The sequence below is a fragment of the Carya illinoinensis genome, chromosome 11 (assembly GCF_018687715.1).
Source record: "Carya illinoinensis cultivar Pawnee chromosome 11, C.illinoinensisPawnee_v1, whole genome shotgun sequence".
In the NCBI taxonomy this organism is placed as follows: Eukaryota; Viridiplantae; Streptophyta; class Magnoliopsida; order Fagales; family Juglandaceae; genus Carya; species Carya illinoinensis.
In genome coordinates, this window is record NC_056762.1 from 19154294 (window position 1) to 19169585 (window position 15292).

General features: G+C 52.7%; 50 non-coding genes across 50 annotated transcripts; all 50 read left to right on the plus strand.

Moving 5' to 3' along the window:
- Nucleotides 1–104: 104 nt before the first annotated feature.
- Nucleotides 105–223, plus strand: LOC122287334. Its single transcript, XR_006234632.1, has one exon. It is a non-coding gene; the product is annotated as a 5S ribosomal RNA (ribosomal RNA).
- A 188-nt stretch (nt 224–411) lies between these two features.
- Nucleotides 412–530, plus strand: LOC122288429. The gene has a single exon (XR_006235690.1). It is a non-coding gene; the product is annotated as a 5S ribosomal RNA (ribosomal RNA).
- Nucleotides 531–719: 189 nt separating this feature from the next.
- LOC122288282 lies at nt 720–838 on the plus strand. The gene has a single exon (XR_006235551.1). It is a non-coding gene; the product is annotated as a 5S ribosomal RNA (ribosomal RNA).
- Nucleotides 839–1016: 178 nt separating this feature from the next.
- LOC122285304 lies at nt 1017–1135 on the plus strand. Its single transcript, XR_006232645.1, has one exon. It is a non-coding gene; the product is annotated as a 5S ribosomal RNA (ribosomal RNA).
- A 189-nt stretch (nt 1136–1324) lies between these two features.
- On the plus strand, nt 1325–1443 carry LOC122285305. The gene has a single exon (XR_006232646.1). It is a non-coding gene; the product is annotated as a 5S ribosomal RNA (ribosomal RNA).
- Nucleotides 1444–1621: 178 nt separating this feature from the next.
- On the plus strand, nt 1622–1740 carry LOC122285306. The gene has a single exon (XR_006232647.1). It is a non-coding gene; the product is annotated as a 5S ribosomal RNA (ribosomal RNA).
- Nucleotides 1741–1928: 188 nt separating this feature from the next.
- On the plus strand, nt 1929–2047 carry LOC122285308. The gene has a single exon (XR_006232649.1). It is a non-coding gene; the product is annotated as a 5S ribosomal RNA (ribosomal RNA).
- Nucleotides 2048–2236: 189 nt separating this feature from the next.
- LOC122285309 lies at nt 2237–2355 on the plus strand. Its single transcript, XR_006232650.1, has one exon. It is a non-coding gene; the product is annotated as a 5S ribosomal RNA (ribosomal RNA).
- A 189-nt stretch (nt 2356–2544) lies between these two features.
- LOC122285310 lies at nt 2545–2663 on the plus strand. The gene has a single exon (XR_006232651.1). It is a non-coding gene; the product is annotated as a 5S ribosomal RNA (ribosomal RNA).
- Nucleotides 2664–2841: 178 nt separating this feature from the next.
- On the plus strand, nt 2842–2960 carry LOC122288241. Its single transcript, XR_006235510.1, has one exon. It is a non-coding gene; the product is annotated as a 5S ribosomal RNA (ribosomal RNA).
- A 189-nt stretch (nt 2961–3149) lies between these two features.
- On the plus strand, nt 3150–3268 carry LOC122288582. Its single transcript, XR_006235839.1, has one exon. It is a non-coding gene; the product is annotated as a 5S ribosomal RNA (ribosomal RNA).
- Nucleotides 3269–3457: 189 nt separating this feature from the next.
- LOC122285311 lies at nt 3458–3576 on the plus strand. Its single transcript, XR_006232652.1, has one exon. It is a non-coding gene; the product is annotated as a 5S ribosomal RNA (ribosomal RNA).
- Nucleotides 3577–3765: 189 nt separating this feature from the next.
- LOC122287103 lies at nt 3766–3884 on the plus strand. The gene has a single exon (XR_006234410.1). It is a non-coding gene; the product is annotated as a 5S ribosomal RNA (ribosomal RNA).
- A 189-nt stretch (nt 3885–4073) lies between these two features.
- On the plus strand, nt 4074–4192 carry LOC122287743. The gene has a single exon (XR_006235031.1). It is a non-coding gene; the product is annotated as a 5S ribosomal RNA (ribosomal RNA).
- Nucleotides 4193–4370: 178 nt separating this feature from the next.
- LOC122285312 lies at nt 4371–4489 on the plus strand. Its single transcript, XR_006232653.1, has one exon. It is a non-coding gene; the product is annotated as a 5S ribosomal RNA (ribosomal RNA).
- Nucleotides 4490–4678: 189 nt separating this feature from the next.
- Nucleotides 4679–4797, plus strand: LOC122285313. Its single transcript, XR_006232654.1, has one exon. It is a non-coding gene; the product is annotated as a 5S ribosomal RNA (ribosomal RNA).
- Nucleotides 4798–4975: 178 nt separating this feature from the next.
- LOC122285314 lies at nt 4976–5094 on the plus strand. Its single transcript, XR_006232655.1, has one exon. It is a non-coding gene; the product is annotated as a 5S ribosomal RNA (ribosomal RNA).
- A 188-nt stretch (nt 5095–5282) lies between these two features.
- Nucleotides 5283–5401, plus strand: LOC122285315. The gene has a single exon (XR_006232656.1). It is a non-coding gene; the product is annotated as a 5S ribosomal RNA (ribosomal RNA).
- Nucleotides 5402–5590: 189 nt separating this feature from the next.
- LOC122285316 lies at nt 5591–5709 on the plus strand. Its single transcript, XR_006232657.1, has one exon. It is a non-coding gene; the product is annotated as a 5S ribosomal RNA (ribosomal RNA).
- Nucleotides 5710–5898: 189 nt separating this feature from the next.
- On the plus strand, nt 5899–6017 carry LOC122285317. The gene has a single exon (XR_006232658.1). It is a non-coding gene; the product is annotated as a 5S ribosomal RNA (ribosomal RNA).
- Nucleotides 6018–6195: 178 nt separating this feature from the next.
- Nucleotides 6196–6314, plus strand: LOC122288243. The gene has a single exon (XR_006235512.1). It is a non-coding gene; the product is annotated as a 5S ribosomal RNA (ribosomal RNA).
- A 189-nt stretch (nt 6315–6503) lies between these two features.
- On the plus strand, nt 6504–6622 carry LOC122288583. Its single transcript, XR_006235840.1, has one exon. It is a non-coding gene; the product is annotated as a 5S ribosomal RNA (ribosomal RNA).
- Nucleotides 6623–6811: 189 nt separating this feature from the next.
- LOC122285319 lies at nt 6812–6930 on the plus strand. Its single transcript, XR_006232660.1, has one exon. It is a non-coding gene; the product is annotated as a 5S ribosomal RNA (ribosomal RNA).
- Nucleotides 6931–7119: 189 nt separating this feature from the next.
- LOC122287104 lies at nt 7120–7238 on the plus strand. The gene has a single exon (XR_006234411.1). It is a non-coding gene; the product is annotated as a 5S ribosomal RNA (ribosomal RNA).
- Nucleotides 7239–7427: 189 nt separating this feature from the next.
- Nucleotides 7428–7546, plus strand: LOC122287744. The gene has a single exon (XR_006235032.1). It is a non-coding gene; the product is annotated as a 5S ribosomal RNA (ribosomal RNA).
- A 179-nt stretch (nt 7547–7725) lies between these two features.
- On the plus strand, nt 7726–7844 carry LOC122287105. The gene has a single exon (XR_006234412.1). It is a non-coding gene; the product is annotated as a 5S ribosomal RNA (ribosomal RNA).
- Nucleotides 7845–8022: 178 nt separating this feature from the next.
- Nucleotides 8023–8141, plus strand: LOC122285320. The gene has a single exon (XR_006232661.1). It is a non-coding gene; the product is annotated as a 5S ribosomal RNA (ribosomal RNA).
- Nucleotides 8142–8330: 189 nt separating this feature from the next.
- Nucleotides 8331–8449, plus strand: LOC122287106. Its single transcript, XR_006234413.1, has one exon. It is a non-coding gene; the product is annotated as a 5S ribosomal RNA (ribosomal RNA).
- A 189-nt stretch (nt 8450–8638) lies between these two features.
- Nucleotides 8639–8757, plus strand: LOC122287745. The gene has a single exon (XR_006235033.1). It is a non-coding gene; the product is annotated as a 5S ribosomal RNA (ribosomal RNA).
- Nucleotides 8758–8936: 179 nt separating this feature from the next.
- On the plus strand, nt 8937–9055 carry LOC122285321. Its single transcript, XR_006232662.1, has one exon. It is a non-coding gene; the product is annotated as a 5S ribosomal RNA (ribosomal RNA).
- Nucleotides 9056–9244: 189 nt separating this feature from the next.
- Nucleotides 9245–9363, plus strand: LOC122285322. The gene has a single exon (XR_006232663.1). It is a non-coding gene; the product is annotated as a 5S ribosomal RNA (ribosomal RNA).
- Nucleotides 9364–9552: 189 nt separating this feature from the next.
- LOC122285323 lies at nt 9553–9671 on the plus strand. The gene has a single exon (XR_006232664.1). It is a non-coding gene; the product is annotated as a 5S ribosomal RNA (ribosomal RNA).
- Nucleotides 9672–9849: 178 nt separating this feature from the next.
- LOC122287336 lies at nt 9850–9968 on the plus strand. Its single transcript, XR_006234634.1, has one exon. It is a non-coding gene; the product is annotated as a 5S ribosomal RNA (ribosomal RNA).
- A 188-nt stretch (nt 9969–10156) lies between these two features.
- On the plus strand, nt 10157–10275 carry LOC122285324. The gene has a single exon (XR_006232665.1). It is a non-coding gene; the product is annotated as a 5S ribosomal RNA (ribosomal RNA).
- Nucleotides 10276–10463: 188 nt separating this feature from the next.
- LOC122285325 lies at nt 10464–10582 on the plus strand. Its single transcript, XR_006232666.1, has one exon. It is a non-coding gene; the product is annotated as a 5S ribosomal RNA (ribosomal RNA).
- A 189-nt stretch (nt 10583–10771) lies between these two features.
- LOC122285326 lies at nt 10772–10890 on the plus strand. Its single transcript, XR_006232667.1, has one exon. It is a non-coding gene; the product is annotated as a 5S ribosomal RNA (ribosomal RNA).
- Nucleotides 10891–11079: 189 nt separating this feature from the next.
- Nucleotides 11080–11198, plus strand: LOC122285327. The gene has a single exon (XR_006232668.1). It is a non-coding gene; the product is annotated as a 5S ribosomal RNA (ribosomal RNA).
- Nucleotides 11199–11376: 178 nt separating this feature from the next.
- On the plus strand, nt 11377–11495 carry LOC122288244. The gene has a single exon (XR_006235513.1). It is a non-coding gene; the product is annotated as a 5S ribosomal RNA (ribosomal RNA).
- Nucleotides 11496–11684: 189 nt separating this feature from the next.
- LOC122288584 lies at nt 11685–11803 on the plus strand. Its single transcript, XR_006235841.1, has one exon. It is a non-coding gene; the product is annotated as a 5S ribosomal RNA (ribosomal RNA).
- A 189-nt stretch (nt 11804–11992) lies between these two features.
- On the plus strand, nt 11993–12111 carry LOC122285328. The gene has a single exon (XR_006232669.1). It is a non-coding gene; the product is annotated as a 5S ribosomal RNA (ribosomal RNA).
- Nucleotides 12112–12300: 189 nt separating this feature from the next.
- On the plus strand, nt 12301–12419 carry LOC122287107. The gene has a single exon (XR_006234414.1). It is a non-coding gene; the product is annotated as a 5S ribosomal RNA (ribosomal RNA).
- A 189-nt stretch (nt 12420–12608) lies between these two features.
- LOC122287747 lies at nt 12609–12727 on the plus strand. The gene has a single exon (XR_006235034.1). It is a non-coding gene; the product is annotated as a 5S ribosomal RNA (ribosomal RNA).
- A 178-nt stretch (nt 12728–12905) lies between these two features.
- Nucleotides 12906–13024, plus strand: LOC122287109. Its single transcript, XR_006234416.1, has one exon. It is a non-coding gene; the product is annotated as a 5S ribosomal RNA (ribosomal RNA).
- A 178-nt stretch (nt 13025–13202) lies between these two features.
- On the plus strand, nt 13203–13321 carry LOC122285330. Its single transcript, XR_006232672.1, has one exon. It is a non-coding gene; the product is annotated as a 5S ribosomal RNA (ribosomal RNA).
- Nucleotides 13322–13509: 188 nt separating this feature from the next.
- On the plus strand, nt 13510–13628 carry LOC122287110. The gene has a single exon (XR_006234417.1). It is a non-coding gene; the product is annotated as a 5S ribosomal RNA (ribosomal RNA).
- Nucleotides 13629–13817: 189 nt separating this feature from the next.
- Nucleotides 13818–13936, plus strand: LOC122287748. Its single transcript, XR_006235035.1, has one exon. It is a non-coding gene; the product is annotated as a 5S ribosomal RNA (ribosomal RNA).
- A 178-nt stretch (nt 13937–14114) lies between these two features.
- Nucleotides 14115–14233, plus strand: LOC122285331. Its single transcript, XR_006232673.1, has one exon. It is a non-coding gene; the product is annotated as a 5S ribosomal RNA (ribosomal RNA).
- Nucleotides 14234–14422: 189 nt separating this feature from the next.
- Nucleotides 14423–14541, plus strand: LOC122285332. Its single transcript, XR_006232674.1, has one exon. It is a non-coding gene; the product is annotated as a 5S ribosomal RNA (ribosomal RNA).
- A 189-nt stretch (nt 14542–14730) lies between these two features.
- On the plus strand, nt 14731–14849 carry LOC122285333. Its single transcript, XR_006232675.1, has one exon. It is a non-coding gene; the product is annotated as a 5S ribosomal RNA (ribosomal RNA).
- A 178-nt stretch (nt 14850–15027) lies between these two features.
- Nucleotides 15028–15146, plus strand: LOC122287337. Its single transcript, XR_006234635.1, has one exon. It is a non-coding gene; the product is annotated as a 5S ribosomal RNA (ribosomal RNA).
- Nucleotides 15147–15292: the final 146 nt, after the last annotated feature.

The window sequence follows — 15292 nt, forward strand, 5'->3', positions numbered from 1 at the left end:
GCACCGACCCCATCGCTATCAATCAGATCGCCAGTTGGCATGGGATAGGCAGGGTGCGGCTAGGTCGTAATAGGATTATATTAGTTTTTCGCTGGTAGCATGATGGGTGCGATCATACCAGCACTAATGCACCGGATCCCATCAGAACTCCGCAGTTAAGCGTGCTTGGGCGAGAGTAGTACTAGGATGGGTGACCTCCTGGGAAGTCCTCGTGTTGCACCTCCCTTTTAATTTTTACCGCATCTCTGGTCGGATGGACCGGAACGAGAACCAGGGAATGGATTTTTAGGAAAATCGCACCGACCCCATCGCGTAGCAATGGGTATCGGTCAGATCGCCGGTTGGCATGAGATAGGCAGGGTGCGGCTAGGTCGTAATAGGATTATATTAGTTTTTCGCTGGTAGCATGATGGGTGCGATCATACCAGCACTAATGCACCGGATCCCATCAGAACTCCGCAGTTAAGCGCGCATGGGCGAGAGTAGTACTAGGATGGGTGACCTCCTGGGAAGTCCTCGTGTTGCACCCCCCCTTTTTATTTTTACCGCATCTCCGGTCGGATGGACCGGAACGACAACCGGGCAATGGATTCTTAGGAAAATCGCACCGACCCCATCGCGTAGCAATGGGTATCGATCAGATCGCCGGTTGGCATGGGATAGGCATGGTGCGGCTAGGTCGTAATAGGATTATATTAGTTTTTCGCTGGTAGCATGATGGGTGCGATCATAGCAGCACTAATGCACCGGATCCCATCAGAACTCCGCAGTTAAGCGTGCTTGGGCGAGAGTAGTACTAGGATGGGTGACCTCCTGGGAAGTCCTCGTGTTGCACCCCCCCTTTTTATTTTTACCGCATCTCCGGTCGGATGGACCGGAACGACAACCGGGCAATGGATTCTTAGGAAAATCGCACCGACCCCATCGCTATCAATCAGATCGCCGGTTGGCATGGGATAGGCAGGGTGCGGCTAGGTCGTAATAGGATTATATTAGTTTTTCGCTGGTAGCATGATGGGTGCGATCATACCAGCACTAATGCACCGGATCCCATCAGAACTCCGCAGTTAAGCGTGCTTGGGCGAGAGTAGTACTAGGATGGGTGACCTCCTGGGAAGTCCTCGTGTTGCACCCCCCCTTTTTATTTTTACCGCATCTCCGGTCGGATGGACCGGAACGACAACCGGGCAATGGATTCTTAGGAAAATCGCACCGACCCCATCGCATAGCGATGGGTATCGATCAGATCGCCGGTTGGCATGGGATAGGCATGGTGCGGCTAGGTCGTAATAGGATTATATTAGTTTTTCGCTGGTAGCATGATGGGTGCGATCATACCAGCACTAATGCACCGGATCCCATCAGAACTCCGCAGTTAAGCGTGCTTGGGCGAGAGTAGTACTAGGATGGGTGACCTCCTGGGAAGTCCTCGTGTTGCACCCCCCCTTTTTATTTTTACCGCATCTCCGGTCGGATGGACCGGAACGACAACCGGGCAATGGATTCTTAGGAAAATCGCACCGACCCCATCGCTATCAATCAGATCGCCGGTTGGCATGGGATAGGCAGGGTGCGGCTAGGTCGTAATAGGATTATATTAGTTTTTCGCTGGTAGCATGATGGGTGCGATCATACCAGCACTAATGCACCGGATCCCATCAGAACTCCGCAGTTAAGCGTGCTTGGGCGAGAGTAGTACTAGGATGGGTGACCTCCTGGGAAGTCCTCGTGTTGCACCCCCCTTTTAATTTTTACCGCATCTCTGGTCGGATGGACCGGAACGAGAACCAGGGAATGGATTTTTAGGAAAATCGCACCGACCCCATCGCGTAGCAATGGGTATCGGTCAGATCGCCGGTTGGCATGAGATAGGCAGGGTGCGGCTAGGTCGTAATAGGATTATATTAGTTTTTCGCTGGTAGCATGATGGGTGCGATCATACCAGCACTAATGCACCGGATCCCATCAGAACTCCGCAGTTAAGCGTGCTTGGGCGAGAGTAGTACTAGGATGGGTGACCTCCTGGGAAGTCCTCGTGTTGCACCCCCCCTTTTTATTTTTACCGCATCTCCGGTCGGATGGACCGGAACGACAACCGGGCAATGGATTCTTAGGAAAATCGCACCGACCCCATCGCGTAGCGATGGGTATCGATCAGATCGCCGGTTGGCATGGGATAGGCATGGTGCGGCTAGGTCGTAATAGGATTATATTAGTTTTTCGCTGGTAGCATGATGGGTGCGATCATACCAGCACTAATGCACCGGATCCCATCAGAACTCCGCAGTTAAGCGTGCTTGGGCGAGAGTAGTACTAGGATGGGTGACCTCCTGGGAAGTCCTCGTGTTGCACCCCCCCTTTTAATTTTTACCGCATCTCTGGTCGGATGGACCGGAACGAGAACCAGGGAATGGATTTTTAGGAAAATCGCACAGACCCCATCGCGTAGCAATGGGTATCGGTCAGATCGCCGGTTGGCATGAGATAGGCAGGGTGCGGCTAGGTCGTAATAGGATTATATTAGTTTTTCGCTGGTAGCATGATGGGTGCGATCATACCAGCACTAATGCACCGGATCCCATCAGAACTCCGCAGTTAAGCGTGCTTGGGCGAGAGTAGTACTAGGATGGGTGACCTCCTGGGAAGTCCTCGTGTTGCACCCCCCCTTTTTATTTTTACCGCATCTCCGGTCGGATGGACCGGAACGACAACCGGGCAATGGATTCTTAGGAAAATCGCACCGACCCCATCGCTATCAATCAGATCGCCAGTTGGCATGGGATAGGCAGGGTGCGGCTAGGTCGTAATAGGATTATATTAGTTTTTCGCTGGTAGCATGATGGGTGCGATCATACCAGCACTAATGCACCGGATCCCATCAGAACTCCGCAGTTCAGCGTGCTTGGGCGAGAGTAGTACTAGGATGGGTGACCTCCTGGGAAGTCCTCGTGTTGCACCCCCCCTTTTTATTTTTACCGCATCTCCGGTCGGAAGGACCGGAACGAGAACCGGGCAATGGATTCTTAGGAAAATCGCACCGACCCCATCGCGTAGCGATGGGTATCGATCAGATCGCCGGTTGGCATGGGATAGGCAGGGTGCGGCTAGGTCGTAATAGGATTATATTAGTTTTTCGCTGGTAGCATGATGGGTGCGATCATACCAACACTAATGCACCGGATCCCATTAGAACTCCGCAGTTAAGCGTGCTTGGGCGAGAGTAGTACTAGGATGGGTGACCTCCTGGGAAGTCCTCGTGTTGCACCCCCCCTTTTTATTTTTACCGTATCTCCGGTCGGATGGACCGGAACGAGAACCGGGCAATGGATTCTTAGGAAAATCGCACCGACCCCATCGCGTAGCAATGGGTATCGATCTGATCGCCGGTTGGCATGGGATAGGCAGGGTGCGGCTAGGTCGTAATAGGATTATATTAGTTTTTCGCTGGTAGCATGATGGGTGCGATCATACCAGCACTAATGCACCGGATCCCATCAGAACTCCGCAGTTAAGCGTGCTTGGGCGAGAGTAGTACTAGGATGGGTGACCTCCTGGGAAGTCCTCGTGTTGCACCCCCCTTTTTTATTTTTACCGCATCTCCGGTCGGATGGACCGGAACGAGAACCGGGCAATGGATTCTTAGGAAAATCGCACCGACCCCATCGCGTAGCAATGGGTATCGATCAGATCGCCGGTTGGCATGGGATAGGCAGGGTGCGGCTAGGTCGTAATAGGATTATATTAGTTTTTCGCTGGTAGCATGATGGGTGCGATCATACCAGCACTAATGCACCGGATCCCATCAGAACTCCGCAGTTAAGCGTGCTTGGGCGAGAGTAGTACTAGGATGGGTGACCTCGTGGGAAGTCCTCGTGTTGCACCCCCCCTTTTTATTTTTACCGCATCTCCGGTCGGATGGACCGGAACGACAACCGGGCAATGGATTCTTAGGAAAATCGCACCGACCCCATCGCGTAGCAATGGGTATCGATCAGATCGCCGGTTGGCATGGGATAGGCATGGTGCGGCTAGGTCGTAATAGGATTATATTAGTTTTTCGCTGGTAGCATGATGGGTGCGATCATACCAGCACTAATGCACCGGATCCCATCAGAACTCCGCAGTTAAGCGTGCTTGGGCGAGAGTAGTACTAGGATGGGTGACCTCCTGGGAAGTCCTCGTGTTGCCCCCCCCCTTTTTATTTTTACCGCATCTCCGGTCGGATGGACCGGAACGACAACCGGGCAATGGATTCTTAGGAAAATCGCACCGACCCCATCGCTATCAATCAGATCGCCGGTTGGCATGGGATAGGCAGGGTGCGGCTAGGTCGTAATAGGATTATATTAGTTTTTCGCTGGTAGCATGATGGGTGCGATCATACCAGCACTAATGCACCGGATCCCATCAGAACTCCGCAGTTAAGCGTGCTTGGGCGAGAGTAGTACTAGGATGGGTGACCTCCTGGGAAGTCCTCGTGTTGCACCCCCCCTTTTTATTTTTACCGCATCTCCGGTCGGATGGACCGGAACGACAACCGGGCAATGGATTCTTAGGAAAATCGCACCGACCCCATCGCATAGCGATGGGTATCGATCAGATCGCCGGTTGGCATGGGATAGGCATGGTGCGGCTAGGTCGTAATAGGATTATATTAGTTTTTCGCTGGTAGCATGATGGGTGCGATCATACCAGCACTAATGCACCGGATCCCATCAGAACTCCGCAGTTAAGCGTGCTTGGGCGAGAGTAGTACTAGGATGGGTGACCTCCTGGGAAGTCCTCGTGTTGCACCCCCCCTTTTTATTTTTACCGCATCTCCGGTCGGATGGACCGGAACGACAACCGGGCAATGGATTCTTAGGAAAATCGCACCGACCCCATCGCTATCAATCAGATCGCCGGTTGGCATGGGATAGGCAGGGTGCGGCTAGGTCGTAATAGGATTATATTAGTTTTTCGCTGGTAGCATGATGGGTGCGATCATACCAGCACTAATGCACCGGATCCCATCAGAACTCCGCAGTTAAGCGTGCTTGGGCGAGAGTAGTACTAGGATGGGTGACCTCCTGGGAAGTCCTCGTGTTGCACCCCCCTTTTAATTTTTACCGCATCTCTGGTCGGATGGACCGGAACGAGAACCAGGGAATGGATTTTTAGGAAAATCGCACCGACCCCATCGCGTAGCAATGGGTATCGGTCAGATCGCCGGTTGGCATGAGATAGGCAGGGTGCGGCTAGGTCGTAATAGGATTATATTAGTTTTTCGCTGGTAGCATGATGGGTGCGATCATACCAGCACTAATGCACCGGATCCCATCAGAACTCCGCAGTTAAGCGTGCTTGGGCGAGAGTAGTACTAGGATGGGTGACCTCCTGGGAAGTCCTCGTGTTGCACCCCCCCTTTTTATTTTTACCGCATCTCCGGTCGGATGGACCGGAACGACAACCGGGCAATGGATTCTTAGGAAAATCGCACCGACCCCATCGCGTAGCGATGGGTATCGATCAGATCGCCGGTTGGCATGGGATAGGCATGGTGCGGCTAGGTCGTAATAGGATTATATTAGTTTTTCGCTGGTAGCATGATGGGTGCGATCATACCAGCACTAATGCACCGGATCCCATCAGAACTCCGCAGTTAAGCGTGCTTGGGCGAGAGTAGTACTAGGATGGGTGACCTCCTGGGAAGTCCTCGTGTTGCACCCCCCCTTTTAATTTTTACCGCATCTCTGGTCGGATGGACCGGAACGAGAACCAGGGAATGGATTTTTAGGAAAATCGCACAGACCCCATCGCGTAGCAATGGGTATCGGTCAGATCGCCGGTTGGCATGAGATAGGCAGGGTGCGGCTAGGTCGTAATAGGATTATATTAGTTTTTCGCTGGTAGCATGATGGGTGCGATCATACCAGCACTAATGCACCGGATCCCATCAGAACTCCGCAGTTAAGCGTGCTTGGGCGAGAGTAGTACTAGGATGGGTGACCTCCTGGGAAGTCCTCGTGTTGCACCCCCCCTTTTTATTTTTACCGCATCTCCGGTCGGATGGACCGGAACGACAACCGGGCAATGGATTCTTAGGAAAATCGCACCGACCCCATCGCTATCAATCAGATCGCCAGTTGGCATGGGATAGGCAGGGTGCGGCTAGGTCGTAATAGGATTATATTAGTTTTTCGCTGGTAGCATGATGGGTGCGATCATACCAGCACTAATGCACCGGATCCCATCAGAACTCCGCAGTTCAGCGTGCTTGGGCGAGAGTAGTACTAGGATGGGTGACCTCCTGGGAAGTCCTCGTGTTGCACCCCCCCTTTTTATTTTTACCGCATCTCCGGTCGGAAGGACCGGAACGAGAACCGGGCAATGGATTCTTAGGAAAATCGCACCGACCCCATCGCGTAGCGATGGGTATCGATCAGATCGCCGGTTGGCATGGGATAGGCAGGGTGCGGCTAGGTCGTAATAGGATTATATTAGTTTTTCGCTGGTAGCATGATGGGTGCGATCATACCAACACTAATGCACCGGATCCCATTAGAACTCCGCAGTTAAGCGTGCTTGGGCGAGAGTAGTACTAGGATGGGTGACCTCCTGGGAAGTCCTCGTGTTGCACCCCCCCTTTTTATTTTTACCGTATCTCCGGTCGGATGGACCGGAACGAGAACCGGGCAATGGATTCTTAGGAAAATCGCACCGACCCCATCGCGTAGCAATGGGTATCGATCTGATCGCCGGTTGGCATGGGATAGGCAGGGTGCGGCTAGGTCGTAATAGGATTATATTAGTTTTTCGCTGGTAGCATGATGGGTGCGATCATACCAGCACTAATGCACCGGATCCCATCAGAACTCCGCAGTTAAGCGTGCTTGGGCGAGAGTAGTACTAGGATGGGTGACCTCCTGGGAAGTCCTCGTGTTGCACCCCCCTTTTTTATTTTTACCGCATCTCCGGTCGGATGGACCGGAACGAGAACCGGGCAATGGATTCTTAGGAAAATCGCACCGACCCCATCGCGTAGCAATGGGTATCGATCAGATCGCCGGTTGGCATGGGATAGGCAGGGTGCGGCTAGGTCGTAATAGGATTATATTAGTTTTTCGCTGGTAGCATGATGGGTGCGATCATACCAGCACTAATGCACCGGATCCCATCAGAACTCCGCAGTTAAGCGTGCTTGGGCGAGAGTAGTACTAGGATGGGTGACCTCGTGGGAAGTCCTCGTGTTGCACCCCCCCTTTTTATTTTTACCGCATCTCCGGTCGGATGGACCGGAACGACAACCGGGCAATGGATTCTTAGGAAAATCGCACCGACCCCATCGCGTAGCAATGGGTATCGATCAGATCGCCGGTTGGCATGGGATAGGCATGGTGCGGCTAGGTCGTAATAGGATTATATTAGTTTTTCGCTGGTAGCATGATGGGTGCGATCATACCAGCACTAATGCACCGGATCCCATCAGAACTCCGCAGTTAAGCGTGCTTGGGCGAGAGTAGTACTAGGATGGGTGACCTCCTGGGAAGTCCTCGTGTTGCCCCCCCCCCTTTTTATTTTTACCGCATCTCCGGTCGGATGGACCGGAACGACAACCGGGCAATGGATTCTTAGGAAAATCGCACCGACCCCATCGCTATCAATCAGATCGCCAGTTGGCATGGGATAGGCAGGGTGCGGCTAGGTCGTAATAGGATTATATTAGTTTTTCGCTGGTAGCATGATGGGTGCGATCATACCAGCACTAATGCACCGGATCCCATCAGAACTCCGCAGTTAAGCGTGCTTGGGCGAGAGTAGTACTAGGATGGGTGACCTCGTGGGAAGTCCTCGTGTTGCACCCCCCCTTTTTATTTTTACCGCATCTCCGGTCGGATGGACCGGAACGACAACCGGGCAATGGATTCTTAGGAAAATCGCACCGACCCCATCGCTATCAATCAGATCGCCGGTTGGCATGGGATAGGCAGGGTGCGGCTAGGTCGTAATAGGATTATATTAGTTTTTCGCTGGTAGCATGATGGGTGCGATCATACCAGCACTAATGCACCGGATCCCATCAGAACTCCGCAGTTAAGCGTGCTTGGGCGAGAGTAGTACTAGGATGGGTGACCTCCTGGGAAGTCCTCGTGTTGCACCCCCCCTTTTAATTTTTACCGCATCTCCGGTCGGATGGACCGGAACGAGAACCGGGCAATGGATTCTTAGGAAAATCGCACCGACCCCATCGCGTAGCAATGGGTATCGATCAGATCGCCGGTTGGCATGGGATAGGCAGGGTGCGGCTAGGTCGTAATAGGATTATATTAGTTTTTCGCTGGTAGCATGATGGGTGCGATCATACCAGCACTAATGCACCGGATCCCATCAGAACTCCGCAGTTAAGCGTGCTTGGGCGAGAGTAGTACTAGGATGGGTGACCTCGTGGGAAGTCCTCGTGTTGCACCCCCCCTTTTTATTTTTACCGCATCTCCGGTCGGATGGACCGGAACGACAACCGGGCAATGGATTCTTAGGAAAATCGCACCGACCCCATCGCGTAGCAATGGGTATCGATCAGATCGCCGGTTGGCATGGGATAGGCATGGTGCGGCTAGGTCGTAATAGGATTATATTAGTTTTTCGCTGGTAGCATGATGGGTGCGATCATACCAGCACTAATGCACCGGATCCCATCAGAACTCCGCAGTTAAGCGTGCTTGGGCGAGAGTAGTACTAGGATGGGTGACCTCCTGGGAAGTCCTCGTGTTGCCCCCCCCCCTTTTTATTTTTACCGCATCTCCGGTCGGATGGACCGGAACGACAACCGGGCAATGGATTCTTAGGAAAATCGCACCGACCCCATCGCTATCAATCAGATCGCCAGTTGGCATGGGATAGGCAGGGTGCGGCTAGGTCGTAATAGGATTATATTAGTTTTTCGCTGGTAGCATGATGGGTGCGATCATACCAGCACTAATGCACCGGATCCCATCAGAACTCCGCAGTTAAGCGTGCTTGGGCGAGAGTAGTACTAGGATGGGTGACCTCCTGGGAAGTCCTCGTGTTGCACCCCCCCTTTTAATTTTTACCGCATCTCTGGTCGGATGGACCGGAACGAGAACCAGGGAATGGATTTTTAGGAAAATCGCACCGACCCCATCGCGTAGCAATGGGTATCGGTCAGATCGCCGGTTGGCATGAGATAGGCAGGGTGCGGCTAGGTCGTAATAGGATTATATTAGTTTTTCGCTGGTAGCATGATGGGTGCGATCATACCAGCACTAATGCACCGGATCCCATCAGAACTCCGCAGTTAAGCGTGCTTGGGCGAGAGTAGTACTAGGATGGGTGACCTCCTGGGAAGTCCTCGTGTTGCACCCCACCTTTTTATTTTTACCGCATCTCCGGTCGGATGAACCGGAACGACAACCGGGCAATGGATTCTTAGGAAAATCGCACCGACCCCATCGCGTAGCAATGGGTATCGATCAGATCGCCGGTTGGCATGGGATAGGCATGGTGCGGCTAGGTCGTAATAGGATTATATTAGTTTTTCGCTGGTAGCATGATGGGTGCGATCATACCAGCACTAATGCACCGGATCCCATCAGAACTCCGCAGTTAAGCGTGCTTGGGCGAGAGTAGTACTAGGATGGGTGACCTCCTGGGAAGTCCTCGTGTTGCACCCCCCCTTTTTATTTTTACCGCATCTCCGGTCGGATGGACCGGAACGACAACCGGGCAATGGATTCTTAGGAAAATCGCACCGACCCCATCGCTATCAATCAGATCGCCAGTTGGCATGGGATAGGCAGGGTGCGGCTAGGTCGTAATAGGATTATATTAGTTTTTCGCTGGTAGCATGATGGGTGCGATCATACCAGCACTAATGCACCGGATCCCATCAGAACTCCGCAGTTAAGCGTGCTTGGGCGAGAGTAGTACTAGGATGGGTGACCTCCTGGGAAGTCCTCGTGTTGCACCTCCCTTTTAATTTTTACCGCATCTCTGGTCGGATGGACCGGAACGAGAACCAGGGAATGGATTTTTAGGAAAATCGCACCGACCCCATCGCGTAGCAATGGGTATCGGTCAGATCGCCGGTTGGCATGAGATAGGCAGGGTGCGGCTAGGTCGTAATAGGATTATATTAGTTTTTCGCTGGTAGCATGATGGGTGCGATCATACCAGCACTAATGCACCGGATCCCATCAGAACTCCGCAGTTAAGCGTGCTTGGGCGAGAGTAGTACTAGGATGGGTGACCTCCTGGGAAGTCCTCGTGTTGCACCCCCCTTTTAATTTTTACCGCATCTCTGGTCGGATGGACCGGAACGAGAACCAGGGAATGGATTTTTAGGAAAATCGCACCGACCCCATCGCGTAGCAATGGGTATCGGTCAGATCGCCGGTTGGCATGAGATAGGCAGGGTGCGGCTAGGTCGTAATAGGATTATATTAGTTTTTCGCTGGTAGCATGATGGGTGCGATCATACCAGCACTAATGCACCGGATCCCATCAGAACTCCGCAGTTAAGCGTGCTTGGGCGAGAGTAGTACTAGGATGGGTGACCTCCTGGGAAGTCCTCGTGTTGCACCCCCCCTTTTTATTTTTACCGCATCTCCGGTCGGATGGACCGGAACGACAACCGGGCAATGGATTCTTAGGAAAATCGCACCGACCCCATCGCGTAGCGATGGGTATCGATCAGATCGCCGGTTGGCATGGGATAGGCATGGTGCGGCTAGGTCGTAATAGGATTATATTAGTTTTTCGCTGGTAGCATGATGGGTGCGATCATACCAGCACTAATGCACCGGATCCCATCAGAACTCCGCAGTTAAGCGTGCTTGGGCGAGAGTAGTACTAGGATGGGTGACCTCCTGGGAAGTCCTCGTGTTGCACCCCCCCTTTTAATTTTTACCGCATCTCTGGTCGGATGGACCGGAACGAGAACCAGGGAATGGATTTTTAGGAAAATCGCACAGACCCCATCGCGTAGCAATGGGTATCGGTCAGATCGCCGGTTGGCATGAGATAGGCAGGGTGCGGCTAGGTCGTAATAGGATTATATTAGTTTTTCGCTGGTAGCATGATGGGTGCGATCATACCAGCACTAATGCACCGGATCCCATCAGAACTCCGCAGTTAAGCGTGCTTGGGCGAGAGTAGTACTAGGATGGGTGACCTCCTGGGAAGTCCTCGTGTTGCACCCCCCCTTTTTATTTTTACCGCATCTCCGGTCGGATGGACCGGAACGACAACCGGGCAATGGATTCTTAGGAAAATCGCACCGACCCCATCGCTATCAATCAGATCGCCAGTTGGCATGGGATAGGCAGGGTGCGGCTAGGTCGTAATAGGATTATATTAGTTTTTCGCTGGTAGCATGATGGGTGCGATCATACCAGCACTAATGCACCGGATCCCATCAGAACTCCGCAGTTCAGCGTGCTTGGGCGAGAGTAGTACTAGGATGGGTGACCTCCTGGGAAGTCCTCGTGTTGCACCCCCCCTTTTTATTTTTACCGCATCTCCGGTCGGAAGGACCGGAACGAGAACCGGGCAATGGATTCTTAGGAAAATCGCACCGACCCCATCGCGTAGCGATGGGTATCGATCAGATCGCCGGTTGGCATGGGATAGGCAGGGTGCGGCTAGGTCGTAATAGGATTATATTAGTTTTTCGCTGGTAGCATGATGGGTGCGATCATACCAACACTAATGCACCGGATCCCATTAGAACTCCGCAGTTAAGCGTGCTTGGGCGAGAGTAGTACTAGGATGGGTGACCTCCTGGGAAGTCCTCGTGTTGCACCCCCCCTTTTTATTTTTACCGTATCTCCGGTCGGATGGACCGGAACGAGAACCGGGCAATGGATTCTTAGGAAAATCGCACCGACCCCATCGCGTAGCAATGGGTATCGATCTGATCGCCGGTTGGCATGGGATAGGCAGGGTGCGGCTAGGTCGTAATAGGATTATATTAGTTTTTCGCTGGTAGCATGATGGGTGCGATCATACCAGCACTAATGCACCGGATCCCATCAGAACTCCGCAGTTAAGCGTGCTTGGGCGAGAGTAGTACTAGGATGGGTGACCTCCTGGGAAGTCCTCGTGTTGCACCCCCCTTTTTTATTTTTACCGCATCTCCGGTCGGATGGACCGGAACGAGAACCGGGCAATGGATTCTTAGGAAAATCGCACCGACCCCATCGCGTAGCAATGGGTATCGATCAGATCGCCGGTTGGCATGGGATAGGCAGGGTGCGGCTAGGTCGTAATAGGATTATATTAGTTTTTCGCTGGTAGCATGATGGGTGCGATCATACCAGCACTAATGCACCGGATCCCATCAGAACTCCGCAGTTAAGCGTGCTTGGGCGAGAGTAGTACTAGGATGGGTGACCTCGTGGGAAGTCCTCGTGTTGCACCCCCCCTTTTTATTTTTACCGCATCTCCGGTCGGATGGACCGGAACGACAACCGGGCAATGGATTCTTAGGAAAATCGCACCGACCCCATCGCGTAGCAATGGGTATCGATCAGATCGCCGGTTGGCATGGGATAGGCATGGTGCGGCTAGGTCGTAATAGGATTATATTAGTTTTTCGCTGGTAGCATGATGGGTGCGATCATACCAGCACTAATGCACCGGATCCCATCAGAACTCCGCAGTTAAGCGTGCTTGGGCGAGAGTAGTACTAGGATGGGTGACCTCCTGGGAAGTCCTCGTGTTGCCCCCCCCCTTTTTATTTTTACCGCATCTCCGGTCGGATGGACCGGAACGACAACCGGGCAATGGATTCTTAGGAAAATCGCACCGACCCCATCGCTATCAATCAGATCGCCAGTTGGCATGGGATAGGCAGGGTGCGGCTAGGTCGTAATAGGATTATATTAGTTTTTCGCTGGTAGCATGATGGGTGCGATCATACCAGCACTAATGCACCGGATCCCATCAGAACTCCGCAGTTAAGCGTGCTTGGGCGAGAGTAGTACTAGGATGGGTGACCTCGTGGGAAGTCCTCGTGTTGCACCCCCCCTTTTTATTTTTACCGCATCTCCGGTCGGATGGACCGGAACGACAACCGGGCAATGGATTCTTAGGAAAATCGCACCGACCCCATCGCTATCAATCAGATCGCCGGTTGGCATGGGATAGGCAGGGTGCGGCTAGGTCGTAATAGGATTATATTAGTTTTTCGCTGGTAGCATGATGGGTGCGATCATACCAGCACTAATGCACCGGATCCCATCAGAACTCCGCAGTTAAGCGTGCTTGGGCGAGAGTAGTACTAGGATGGGTGACCTCCTGGGAAGTCCTCGTGTTGCACCCCCCTTTTAATTTTTACCGCATCTCCGGTCGGATGGACCGGAACGAGAACCGGGCAATGGATTCTTAGGAAAATCGCACCGACCCCATCGCGTAGCAATGGGTATCGATCAGATCGCCGGTTGGCATGGGATAGGCAGGGTGCGGCTAGGTCGTAATAGGATTATATTAGTTTTTCGCTGGTAGCATGATGGGTGCGATCATACCAGCACTAATGCACCGGATCCCATCAGAACTCCGCAGTTAAGCGTGCTTGGGCGAGAGTAGTACTAGGATGGGTGACCTCGTGGGAAGTCCTCGTGTTGCACCCCCCCTTTTTATTTTTACCGCATCTCCGGTCGGATGGACCGGAACGACAACCGGGCAATGGATTCTTAGGAAAATCGCACCGACCCCATCGCGTAGCAATGGGTATCGATCAGATCGCCGGTTGGCATGGGATAGGCATGGTGCGGCTAGGTCGTAATAGGATTATATTAGTTTTTCGCTGGTAGCATGATGGGTGCGATCATACCAGCACTAATGCACCGGATCCCATCAGAACTCCGCAGTTAAGCGTGCTTGGGCGAGAGTAGTACTAGGATGGGTGACCTCCTGGGAAGTCCTCGTGTTGCCCCCCCCCTTTTTATTTTTACCGCATCTCCGGTCGGATGGACCGGAACGACAACCGGGCAATGGATTCTTAGGAAAATCGCACCGACCCCATCGCTATCAATCAGATCGCCAGTTGGCATGGGATAGGCAGGGTGCGGCTAGGTCGTAATAGGATTATATTAGTTTTTCGCTGGTAGCATGATGGGTGCGATCATACCAGCACTAATGCACCGGATCCCATCAGAACTCCGCAGTTAAGCGTGCTTGGGCGAGAGTAGTACTAGGATGGGTGACCTCCTGGGAAGTCCTCGTGTTGCACCCCCCCTTTTAATTTTTACCGCATCTCTGGTCGGATGGACCGGAACGAGAACCAGGGAATGGATTTTTAGGAAAATCGCACCGACCCCATCGCGTAGCAATGGGTATCGGTCAGATCGCCGGTTGGCATGAGATAGGCAGGGTGCGGCTAGGTCGTAATAGGATTATATTAGTTTTTCGCTGGTAGCATGATGGGTGCGATCATACCAGCACTAATGCACCGGATCCCATCAGAACTCCGCAGTTAAGCGTGCTTGGGCGAGAGTAGTACTAGGATGGGTGACCTCCTGGGAAGTCCTCGTGTTGCACCCCACCTTTTTATTTTTACCGCATCTCCGGTCGGATGAACCGGAACGACAACCGGGCAATGGATTCTTAGGAAAATCGCACCGACCCCATCGCGTAGCAATGGGTATCGATCAGATCGCCGGTTGGCATGGGATAGGCATGGTGCGGCTAGGTCGTAATAGGATTATATTAGTTTTTCGCTGGTAGCATGATGGGTGCGATCATACCAGCACTAATGCACCGGATCCCATCAGAACTCCGCAGTTAAGCGTGCTTGGGCGAGAGTAGTACTAGGATGGGTGACCTCCTGGGAAGTCCTCGTGTTGCACCCCCCCTTTTTATTTTTACCGCATCTCCGGTCGGATGGACCGGAACGACAACCGGGCAATGGATTCTTAGGAAAATCGCACCGACCCCATCGCTATCAATCAGATCGCCAGTTGGCATGGGATAGGCAGGGTGCGGCTAGGTCGTAATAGGATTATATTAGTTTTTCGCTGGTAGCATGATGGGTGCGATCATACCAGCACTAATGCACCGGATCCCATCAGAACTCCGCAGTTAAGCGTGCTTGGGCGAGAGTAGTACTAGGATGGGTGACCTCCTGGGAAGTCCTCGTGTTGCACCTCCCTTTTAATTTTTACCGCATCTCTGGTCGGATGGACCGGAACGAGAACCAGGGAATGGATTTTTAGGAAAATCGCACCGACCCCATCGCGTAGCAATGGGTATCGGTCAGATCGCCGGTTGGCATGAGATAGGCAGGGTGCGGCTA